Source organism: Mastomys coucha, unplaced genomic scaffold (genome assembly GCF_008632895.1).
Source record: "Mastomys coucha isolate ucsf_1 unplaced genomic scaffold, UCSF_Mcou_1 pScaffold22, whole genome shotgun sequence".
NCBI classification, from domain to species: domain Eukaryota; kingdom Metazoa; phylum Chordata; class Mammalia; order Rodentia; family Muridae; genus Mastomys; species Mastomys coucha.
Genome location: NW_022196905.1, coordinates 8,461,390 through 8,473,308, shown reverse-complemented (window position 1 = coordinate 8,473,308; position 11,919 = coordinate 8,461,390). Strand labels below are relative to the sequence as shown.

Genomic DNA, 11,919 nt, shown 5'->3' with positions numbered 1-11,919 from the left:
AAAAAAAAAAAAAAAAAAAAAAAAAAAAAAATGGAACTCACTACTTGGTGTGTTAATTTTAGCCCAGATTTTCTTTAAATAGAAAAATGTAAATAACAAATGGTACTCTTAAGTCCTCACTGTGCTCCTAGATGTAGGTATAACCAAGGGTCCACAGAATGCATAAGCCAGGAAAATGGTTACTAAGTCTCCTTCCTCACTTTAGGGAGAAACTGGCCCCTAAGGCCAGAAACTTGGCTGAGGTTCTGACTTCTGAGAGAAGGAGGAGGCAGCAAGAACTAGAAACCGAAATATTCCTTGCCTTCTGTCTGCTCTTAAAACGGAGCAGTATGGAGTAGCAGCATGGAGGGAACGTAGCCGTCCCATCAAGCACTCTCAGGGACTTAACCCCCATCCATCCAGGAGTGCTACTCTTAACGCTTTTGACGGGTCTCTTGCTTCTTAGTTCTACCCCGTCCCTGAAGGGCCAGGCTCAGTCCCTGTTCTTCTCTTGTGGGTTCTGTACAATCACCTCCTGGTTCTTAGCAGCCCACATAGAGGAGTCTATCCCTCTAAAAGAAGAGAAGGTTTAGTCCCCTGAATGCACATTTCCTCCCAGGTCTATTTCCCAAACAGAATGGCTCCAGGAAAGCTGAGACTGGCTCTGAGCCCAGAGAGAGGCAGACTGTACACACCACACCTCAGAAGCCCTAAAAGATGGGTGCTCCCCTAGCAGCCCACCAGTACAAGACAGCATTACTCTTCCCATGCACCCAGAGCCTCTGCTGTATAGTAAGGGACTGTCCATCCTCCTCCCAGAAGGCTTTTCCTAGGACATCTGGCTCTGGGGTGACACAAACAAGCCACGCTTCCTTCCCCTCAGGCCTCACTTCCAATTCCTCTCTACCCTCTTGGACGTTGCTTAGACTCCAACTTACTGAGAGGTATCTGCAGACTGTCTTGGTTACAATATTTGCACATAGACTTAAAACACATTTATCTTCAAAATAGTAATGTATCTTTCTCTGGCCACTCGCCAGGAAAAATTTGTGTTCGTTCAATATATGGGTACACTGAGGAACTGACTAACCCAGCCTCTTAGAATAAGTAATTCCTATCACCTCAGAACTAAATCCCAGCATGTACTACTACTATAGGAACCAGGGCTGCAGCAATCCACCCTCTAGGGCTAAAGGGGTTTATCTATCTGCCTCACCCTACCCAGGACGCTTCCCTCTCCCCTCTGCTGTGTGAGCCTGCAGCAGACAGGATATGGGCAGGGTGGGGCAAGAACAGGATTGCCCGAGGCTTTACCACACTACCGGATTTGAAAATTTCCATTATGAAGTTTTTTTTTTTTCTTTTTAATAGAAGACCCAACAGAACCTTGAGAACAAAAACTCAAAAGAAAACATTCAGTTAAAAATAGAAGTATATTTTTAGTTAAAAATAGGAGATATTTTAAATTCATTTGAAGAGAGGTAATTCCTTATGTGGCAAAGAATAGCAAAATGGTTGCCTCTCATTTAAACAAGCAAAGCAAAGCAAACAAGGTACAACTGGTGCCTATCAAAGCCTCAGAAAGATGCCTCCAAAAGATGGCTCCGAAAGATGGCTCTGGGCACTCGGCTTGTCCTACAAAGCCTGGTACACTAACACAGTGCAGGGCTAGAGTCACAGTGTATCTTTAACTTGTGTTACTTTTATTGTATCATTTTCTACAGTTTTGGGGTTTTTTTTTTTCCTAAATATTTCTCATCTTTGGTTGAATTCTCCACTATAGAGCTCCAAGATTAAGAGAGCAGCATGTTTATAAACTCACTTTAATCTTTTTTTTTTGTATTAGACAAATAATTCAAATAATTTGATTTTTAAATGTCACTGGGCTTCCCTTGACAATCTAAGGCCAGACCTAAAGGGTTCATTTATGGGCACAAGCACTCAAAAGCCAGGGACAGACAGACAGACAGACAGACAGGCAGACACACACACACACACACACACACATACACACACTGGTAGTCCATTGCAAAGAGCAATTCCTTAAAATCCTCAACATGAACTCTAAGAATGGAGTTCATGGGTGACAGAAGCTTGCTAGAATGTTAGCACCTTCACTGAACAGACTTGGAGCATTCATGCCACCCGTGTGTGAATGTGGCCTCAGGGAGCCTAAAGACAAGGTCTCTGTAGACCAGGCTGGATAAAACTCAGAGATCCTTCTGCCTCTGCTTCCCAGTGCTGGGATTAAAGTTGTACTCACCAGCCAGCCCTAAATTTTTATTTGGTTGTTTTTGTTTGCCACCAGAGGAGCAGGAAACACTGCCCCTTCATTGGTTGCCATAGTTACCAAGAGGCTTGTCATCAGCCCCAGAGCCAAAACCACCTTCAATAAAATCTCTACTGCCCTGGTGGGTCACGCTACCCACCCCAAGGCTACTGCCCTAGAGTCCCACTCCGGGAACAGCAGACACTGCCACCCTAGCTAGGGTCTGGGCCAAACAGCGGTCTCAGTCTCTGCCCTATCTGGTGGTCACAGATATGCTCTCCTTGCCAGTGCTGCTAGCCCTACACTGACCTTCCCAACCAACCCTCTTCCCAACTAGTCGGTCATAGTTCCTGCATTCTACTTACTTACAAGCCCAACACAGCTTACCATCATCTCAGCACACACACACCCTGCCCCCGCCGCCTCTATCTTATGATTTTGGCAGTGTTAGATCCTAGTCAGAGTCCTCAAAATGGGGACAAATGGCAGTCCCTTTGGTGGAGCTGGGCCAAGTCTGCTGCTTGGCTTTCCCCTAGCAGACACTCTGGTTCCTGGGTCCCTCTTAGACACCACTCCAAACTCTACCCAGTCAGATCTGCCCGGAGTTCACCCTTCTCCGAGTCTTCCTTTATGTTTCCAAATGCCACCCCCCTCACCCAGTCGATTTTTTCCCACCTCTAGACTCTGTCAAATGAAATGCACACTTTAACCCTGGACCACTCCTGGGGCCCTCAGTTTTCCCTTTCTTAAACCAATGAGGTAATCGGGCAAATACCAACATGCCTAAAACAGAGGATGGGGACCAAGCTATCACTAATGGCCAGGGAGAACAAGGCAGGACCAGCACCCCTAAGGGGAGCGGTAGGCACAAGAGCCAAATGGCAGGATGGTAATGGGAGGGAGAGAAGAACCAAAGTAGGTACTCTAACAGACCCCAGAACTGCCAATATGGTTCAACAGAAACAGGAGGAATCAGCACAGAAAAGTGACCTCTAGATATTTCAATTTTTAAAGGATCCCCGCAGCTTGTGAGACCACATATGCAGAATAACAGGAAGCAGGCAGTCTGCAGATCACAGACCATACCAGCCTCCGAGTGTGCCTCCTCTCCGTCCCAAGCTCATTTTCTTCAACAACTGCAAAATGATTCAATGGCCCTCCACTACCTCCGGTCTCTTCAGGGTCACTAGGGTGTTCACCTCCCCTGTTCTCCAAAGCTGGGGTGAGGAGCCGGTGTTCCTCTGACCTTATCTGCTTGAGCCTCTTGCTGTGTGTGTCCTCAACCCTCCAGCTGCTTTCTCCACTCTTGAAGTGTTTTTCGTTCATCATTGTGAGGTGAAGTCTCAATGCCACTTCCTCAGGAAGCCTTTCTTGTCTGCTCCCAACATGTGTTGTAACACTGTGTGGAAACACTCCAGACCCAACAGCACAAAGGGGACCCAGACCATAGCCAGCTGCCTGCAAACACAACGGTCACAGGCAGCCATCACCTCAGCTTCTGTGTGGACAGTCTCAGGCCTAGGCTTTCAAAGACTTGCTATGAGCTGCCAGGCACCCTCGAAGGTAGATCCCACACATTGTCAATGTCACCTAATCCAGCAACAACATGCCTTTCCTGGTCATTCCAGAAGTGCTGAAAAATGCAGAGGTGAGCTGGGCAATGGTGGTGCATGCCTTTAATCCCAGCACTTGGGAGGCAGAGGTAGGCACATTTCTGAGTTCAAGGCCAGCCTGGTCTACAGAGTGAGTTCCAGGACAGCCAGGGCTACACAGAGAAACCCTGTCTTGAAAAACCAAAAAATAAAAAAATAAAATAGAGGGCTGGAGAGATGGCTCAGTGGTTCAGAGCACTGACTGCTCTTCTGAAGGTCCTGAGTTCAAATCCCAGCAACCACATGGTGGCTCACAGCTACAGTGTACTCATATATAAAAATAAATAAATATTTAAAAAAATAAAATAAAATAGAATAGAATAAAAATAAAATCAAAATGCAGAGGTGAGCCCCTCGAAGGGTACAAATGAAGTCGGTGACCGAAGGTCATCCTTAACTTGCCATGCAACCAAAAGCAATTTCCTTTAAGACATCTTGAATATTGTTTCTAAGTAAATGTAAGTAAAAAGATCCTTTTAGGAGAAAAGCAAAAACAAATAAAGCAAAAGAGCCAAGAACGAGACGTCCATTAACACATGAGGGTGGTTTAACCGGTCAGACTGAAGCATGCAATTAAAGCAGCTGCAATGTGCTCTCACTTTTGGAGTAATTCACTCACAAAACATGAAGTGGTAAAGGCCGTCTGAGCACTTGAGTGCTTAGTCAGGGCTCTTCAGGAGCTCTATCACCTCACCTTTTTGACAAGCTAGCTCGTACCAGCCAGGTGCCCAAACAGCTCTAGGTGAGACATCCAAGTGTGGATCCTCAGAGATTAATCAATGAAAAATAAGAGGTCATCAACTTTAAGGACACAACTTATTTCAACTAAATGCCACAGAGCAAGACCTATCTTAGCCAGGCGTGGGGGCGTGCACGCGTGCACTTTTAGTACCAGTTCTGGGGAGGCAGAGGCAGGTGGGTCTGAGCTTGAGGATCAGCCTGATTTATCTACTGAGTTCCAGGGCAGCCAGGGTCGTTTAAGGATGTTTAAGACTGCCTCAAAACAAACTTAATTAGCTTTTAGAATGACATAGTTTATTTAGACAGAGAAAATACAATTCCTTTAGCTATCACCATCTCAGGTACTGGTGTTTTATTAAATTTGCATGTATGAGTGCATGCAGGTAAGCACCAGCCATGGAACAAAAGCAGAGGTCAGAAGACAACTAATGGGAGTTGCTTCTCTCCTTCTATCACACTCATGAGGTCCACGTCAGGCTTGATAGGCACCCTCACACTCACTGAGGATCTCAGAAGCCCAGGTATCTTAGCTCTATCATTCACTTTAATTTTCCTAGCATCTCACATTGAGAAAACCGAGGTTCAGGGAGGCCAAGCAATTCACCCACAGTCGCACAGCTAGGGGCAAAACCAGTTTTCAAATCCCACGGGTTATAGAACACTACAAATGTTTCGGCTGATTCCGATTAACTGGAGGATAGATAAAACTAATTTCCAGTGCTTCATGTAACATCTCCAGGGACACGGCCCTTCAGGGTGAGCACCCTTAGAAAAGGAGCATGGAAGCCTAGTGAAGCAGCTCAGGCTCCAACTGCTTAACATAAACATAAAACTCCACATTATGCCTCATTAACTAAAAGGAAAACCTCAGCTAACAGACTCCAGTTCATGCTCCTAACTACCTTACCTTAGCACAGCTCAGGGAGCCTTGCTATATTCTTAGAACTGATTACTATGATTAATAAGTTTGTTTAAGGGGAAAGAAAAGAATGTCTAGTAAGCAATATACATTGTAATCACACCAGAGTGAAGGTTATAAACAAACCTAGTTTCAAATGTAACAGTGAAAAGTGGCAAGTATCAATTTCTTGACTACTGGGAATTTCCCTACCGAACCTCCCCCCCCCCCAAAAAAAGAAATTAAACCCTGCTAGAGAGAATGTCTATCGAGAAACAGAAAATAATTTGAAATAATTTCTTGCATTTCCATAAGGAAATGTGGACACCTAACAGTTCATAAATGTTAAAATGTGCATTATACTTTAATCAGATACAATGCTGGCTCTCAAAGAGTTTGGATTTTGTTACAGTAATTAAGCCATGCCACGCAAACCAAGCAGGCAGCAAAAGTAAAAAACTCACAGAAGGGGCAACATTCAGTTGAAAGGAATAGAAAACTCAGTAGGAGTCACATTCCCAGTAGTAGCTGCCCCAGGAACAAATCCTCCACAAACAGTAAGTGCCTCGTGCTTCCCACTCAGGCCCTGTCCAGACTGGCAAACTTCTCCAGCAGTGGGTAATGATGAAATCATTACATCAGTTCTCAAAAAGCCTCACCTCACACATGCACACACCTCTTATCCAAACAGTAATTGCCTCTCCAGAGAGGAATACATTCATCCTACCATTCGAATATATTCAGCAAGTGCCCACTCTGTCCAGAAAGGGAAAAGAGACAGCCAGAGCTACATCTGTGGGGGCAGGGTGGGGTGGGCTGGGGCTATGTACCATCTCCTTTACTGGATGACTTTAGTTATTAGGAAATACTGCTTTCAAAAGAAGTGAGCCTCATTCAATTCACGATTTAATCTGCAATCACTAAAAAATGTCAGACAGCTGGTCACAATGATTTTTGACCCCAAAGCAATCAGAAAACCAAAAGACCTCTGAGTTTTGGTAATTTATGTACCACTATTTATGTGTTATAACAGGTTGTATTACCAAATATTAGCTTTTAGACCAGCTTTTTAGAGCAACCAGCATCATTTCAAGGTTGAGCAACAGTTTGGATCGTGTTTCCTAATATAACCCTTAAAAAACATGCACACACATTTGAACAAACGAAACCCAATTTTTTTAAAAATTATTTTTTGGTTTTCCGAAACAAGGTTTCTCGTTGTAACTGAGGCTGGCCTTTTGAACTCAGGAATCCCACCAGCTTCTGCCTCTGAGTACTGGGGTTAAAGCCGCATGAACCACCATGTATTTTTTTTTAAACAAGTATATCTTCAAAACCATAAACCATCTCTATGTTCAGGCCTCCAAAAGCAATGGATTTGGAGAAAAGCAATTCATAAGCATATTATGTTTTTCTCAAAGACTGCCTCTCCCTTAGGTCTTAAAAATCTGCTCTGTCTGTCAAGCTCAGGTGATTTCAGGCTGGACAGTCTGACAAATCGGAACAGTTCCACCAGACCACTGGTTTTTGGCAAGGGTAAGCTGAGGCCAGCAAGAACTGCGTTAAGATCTCGATGAGCGCTTAAGCATCTTATTTGTCCTTAAAAACAATCTTACTATCCAAGTATTCCATTCCCGAAACTAAACAGGGGAAACAAGCCTCTTAAGGAAAAAACAACTTGTCATTTATCAGCACGTGGCAGAAAAAGACTTGTGAAGGGACTCTTAAGTTTAGCAGAGAATCCGGCATCTACACAAAAACACTGAATTAAGAACTGGCAGGCTAAGTCCTGAGGGGGAAAGCAGTATTCCACGCCGAGAACGGAGTTCCAAGCAGATCAGCAAAGGGCGGAAATTACTCGGGCGAGTTCTACAGGGCTCCCGCACACTTCTTTGGTCTTAATACCTAACTAAGTATAAAGAGCTCTAGGACCGGCGTAAAAACTCCCCGGTTCCAAGGTCTTTCATAATTTCTACTCAAAAGAAACAGACGTTGGACTAGAACAGGCGGGAAGTGACCGGCCTGCCCCTGAGCGGGTCCCCTCTCGGGGTGCGCAGTCTGAACCCCACAGAAGTGCGCTTGGACTGGGCCCCGGTCCCACCCTCCAAGTTCCACTCAGGTCCAGTGGCACAAATAAATACCCTGGAAGAATCTGTAATAACACGAAGCCCATTTTCACCCACCTAGAAAAGCTACGGCTTGGCTGGGGGTGGGAGTGCGGGGTGGGGGGTGCAGAACAGGTTTAGTCGTTCGAAGCAGTCAAGCTGGGAGTGTTGGGACGACCACCGCAGGAAAGGGAGTGAAGGCCAGCCACCCTGTATTTGAGGTAGGAGCGAGCCTGGGGGCCACCCAGTTTACAAAATGTGTGCATTACTTTTCAAGATGACCTCGCACGCACGATGACACTAGAGGGGAGTCTCCACTGAGCTTCCTTCCCACCCAAGACCCGGGAGCTCAGAGGACCCTAGGCGAGTGCATTTAACCAGGTGCTAGGTGTTACGTCCTGAGAAGGGTCCCCGCCCCGCAGGTGCGCCCACCTGCCAGTCGCAGGGCCAGCTCCCCAGGCTGTCCTGAGTCTGGTTAATCATTCAACGCGGGCGGCGTGGAATATTTTTTTTAGAGGTCAACGCGAAGGGTTCTCCCTAAGTTTCACAGAAACCAGTCTTTGGGGACCCGGAGATAACAGTGCCAGCGGATGGGGGTGAAAAGAGGCAGCCAGCGGCTCACAAACACCTGATCTGCCCCTGCAGCACCCGAAACCAGCGCAGTGCGCGGGCGGGGTAGCACACTGCCCGCGACGCTCCCCCCCGCCAGCCGCCCAGGCCCGCACCTCCTGCGCGGGGTGCAGAGCGGCTCCGGGTGTCGCTGCCCTCTCCCTGTGGGTGCAGGAAGAGCGGAGGCCGAGCAGGTGAGAAGGTCAGGAAGGAGGTGGAGGCCGGGTGACTGGGGAGAAGGTGAGGAGGCAATGAAGGAGGGGAGAAGGACCGGGAGGTGAGGAAGCCGGGCAGGAGGAACGGAGACCCAAGAGGAGATCCGGGAGGTGCGGAGGCTAGGGAAATGATGTGCGGAGGCCAGGGAAGTGAGACTGAGAGCGGTGAGGGGGACCCGATGGAGCGGATGCGCAGACACCGCAGGAGCCACAGAGGAGCGGGGAGAGCGCGGGGCGCCCACACCGGCCGGAACTGGCGCGGCGGGGCGGGGACGCAGGGGCGGGTGCCCACCCACCCGGCCCTACCTTGTCTAGGGACACCTCCAGCTCGGCGGGGCGGGGCGGGAGACCGCGGCCGCATCCACGTCCCAGCCGCGCTTGCGGCTCAGCCCCGCGACCGCCGCCGCTCTCGCTCCATGCGCAATGCGCGGACGGGCGGCCCGGCGGGGTCTGGGCGGCTCCGGCTCGCCTCAGCTCCAGCACTTGTTGCCGCGGCGGCCGCTGCGCCTCACTCCCGGCCCCGGCTCCCGGCACCGCCGCCGCCTGCCGCGTCCCTTCGGTCCCGCCCCCGCCCGACTCTCCAATCACACGCCGCGCCAGCGCGCGCGTCACCGCGGGGACGGCCACGCTCCCGCCCCGGTGGCCCAAGTTTGGGAAAGGCCGAACTCGAACCCTCCCGCCAGTTGGCGCCCGGGTCCCGCTGGGATTGCGCCCGGGGTCCTTACCGTGCTCTCAGCCCCTCGTAGCACTGAGAAAATCCAAGGCTACACTGGAGCGCGCGGTCTCCAAAGACTACACTTCCCCCCAGGCCCCCCAGGAAGTAGCCTCCCCCAGAAAAACAGCAGAGACTTGAGTCCCAAACCCTGCTGAGATCCAGGGTCGAGTCTAAACTCTTCAGCTACCAGGGCGTGGCGCTTGGTGAGAATTTTCCAGCCAGTGCTGGCGTGTGGCTAAGCCCAGACCGCTCCGAGTGGCTGGTGAGAGGGATCACCAGGGGAGGTGAGGAGAGGGAAACCCAAGTGCACCTGACCTTTGCTCTCAGCGTACATAGTACCGGCAGCCACCTAGATAGATGCTTAAGGCCTGAGGGTGGTGCCTGTTTGTCTTCTTAGGACCTTCAGGTTGTGAAGCCATCAAAGACATGATGAGGTTTCCACGTGGTCCCACTCGCGTCTCAGGAAGCCAAGAATGCTAGATGCGAGAGGCGCTGGGTGCGGAGTCCGCTCCGCGACTTCAGGGGTTGGGCTTAGCAAGACATTTGAACGCTGAACCCCCGTGATGCTGCTGGACTGGGCACCAGCCACACCCAAGCGCGGATCACGCGGGACCCGGGACGCTCCCCCCGCCCCCAACCCAGCGCCTCCGCAGGTTCCCCAGAGCGCTACGTGCCAAGGTGAGGCCGGAGGAAAAGCCGGGGAGACCGGATGGAGAAGTTGCTCTAGTTTGTAGAGCTGGGTGGGCGGGCCTAGTTGGCACGCCCTCAACACCGAACCTTGAGCCCAGTCCCCACAACCCGGGGCGCGCTTGGAAGCTCCCTCACCCCTCCTTCCTTATCGCTGAGGCCTTCGGTCAACCCTCTAGAGATAATCACACTGAGAAGTTACCACTCTACACCTGTTTGCTTTTTTGCAGAAGGTTGTCAGATGGAGTTAGTCAAAGGGATGCCATTGACTTTCGAGCGCTGGGGATTGACTTTCAGCCAGCTCGACCACGACCACGAAGTGCGTACTTGCAGCCACAGAAAGAAGTAAGTGAGAGTTGTTTTGGATGCGCGCAGAGCCACGTGTCATCCACAAGAAGGAATTCTGAGTCCGTGGCTCTGGAAATGTTAAGACTGGCAGTCTGCAGACCGATCTGTTTTTATGTTTGTCACAACGTTCTTTAAAAAACAAAAAAACAAAACAAAAAACCCACTTGGATCATAAACTGTAAACCTCTGTCACTCTGGACAAGAAAGGAAGAGAAACTGTATACTTTTCTTGACTCTGAGGGTTTTTTTTTTTTTCACGATTGTATTTATAATTCAGAAAGCCAATAAAAGAAGCAAATTAGAAGTTAGGTCTGTGTATTTGATTAACTGCAGAGTCCCGTATTGATATTTAAACGTTGTGAAGAGACAAAGCTGGATTCTTGATGGGCATGTTGTTATTGTATTTCCCCTTAAATGGCTCTCGGTAGCCACAGACATGCTTTCAAGGATTGCTAGGCAAGAAGTTTTGAGTGAAGTCAGCTGGCAAGCAACAGGGAAATAAAGCTTGAATCTTTCAAAGCTGCCAAAAGCTGCCCAGGCCCCGTAGTTTTGTTTTGTTTTGTTTTGTTTTTTAAAAAGGCATTTTCTCCATGGTACTATTGAGTGCAGCTGGAACTGTCCCACCAAGCTTCCACTGTGACTTTGGGGAAATAATTCAATGTTGGATTCCACACCCACTTAGCTGTCCTGCTTTACTCTTAGGTTATGAGGGGTTCATCATCAAAAGACAGAGATAATACATTCAACAAATGTGCTGTCCAACCTAGGGGCAGAGGACCAAAGATATGCTTAGTAATTAAATAAATTAAAACTATTTCATTACAATTATGCTGTAGACCAAAAGAACTGTAAGAAGGTAGGACCATTTTAGGGAGTGCTTAGTTTTTCTATTCCTATGGTAAAACACCATGCCCAAAAGCAGCTGAAGAAGAGAGGGTTGATTTGGCTTACGGTTCATAAAGGGAAACTGAGGCAGGAGCTGACACAGACAATGGAGGACCCTGCTTACTGGCTTAGCCTGCTTCTTATGCCATTTGGGGTGTGCTAGGCCCTCTCACATCAGATGTAAAAAAAAACAAACAAACCTACAGACCTGTGTATAATCTGATGAAGGCATTTCTCAGTTGAGTTTCCTCTTCCCAGTTTGTGTCGTTGACAAAAAAGAAAAAAAAACCAGCTGCTTCTGGCTATAAGGGGAAAGATATAGAAATAAGCAGAGTTTGGATTTTATTCAATGAGACATTTGAAGTAGAAATTATATTCCAAAATATGCATTGTGGGTAAGTCATTCTCTGCCATATGAAGGAGTGGGGGCAGGGCGGGGGCACAGCCAGGTAGATGTTGATCTAGACAGCAGTAGAGAATGGACGCCGCCACAAAGACTTCAGCATATATATATATATAGGCAACTCATTTTGACTGGAAAAAAAAAAAAGCCAGAGCCCTGGATAAATGGCTCAACTGTTAAGAGCACGTGTTGCTCTTTTAGAGGACCTAGGATTAATTTCCAGAACCCACATGGTGGTTCAGTTATCCCTAACTCCAGCTCCAAGGCATCCAACATCCTCTTCTGACCTCCACGGATACCAGGCACACATGTGACACACAGACATACATTCAAGCAAAACACTCATACACTAAATATTAAAAAAAAAAAAAAAAGTTGCCAGAGAGAAATGTTATATCAGCCATGGGTTGTGA

At 48.2% G+C, this 11,919-nt stretch overlaps 2 long non-coding RNA genes across 6 annotated transcripts in view; one reads left to right on the top strand and one right to left on the bottom strand.

Moving 5' to 3' along the window:
- LOC116069696 overlaps positions 1-9,158 on the bottom strand; it is a 22,707-nt gene extending 13,549 nt beyond the window's left edge. The window contains exon 1 of the long non-coding RNA XR_004110101.1: positions 8,775-9,158. This is a non-coding gene — a long non-coding RNA (uncharacterized LOC116069696). The remainder of the gene's footprint in view (positions 1-8,774) is intronic.
- LOC116069694 lies at positions 8,298-10,768 on the top strand. Of its 5 annotated transcripts, none has more exons than XR_004110099.1 (3): positions 8,298-8,447; positions 9,581-9,861; positions 10,101-10,768. It is a non-coding gene; the product is annotated as an uncharacterized LOC116069694 (long non-coding RNA). The 5 variants fall into 5 exon arrangements; XR_004110100.1 differs by lacking the exon at positions 8,298-8,447 and adding an exon at positions 8,510-8,530; XR_004110097.1 differs by lacking the exon at positions 8,298-8,447 and adding an exon at positions 9,119-9,445.
- Positions 10,769-11,919: the final 1,151 nt, after the last annotated feature.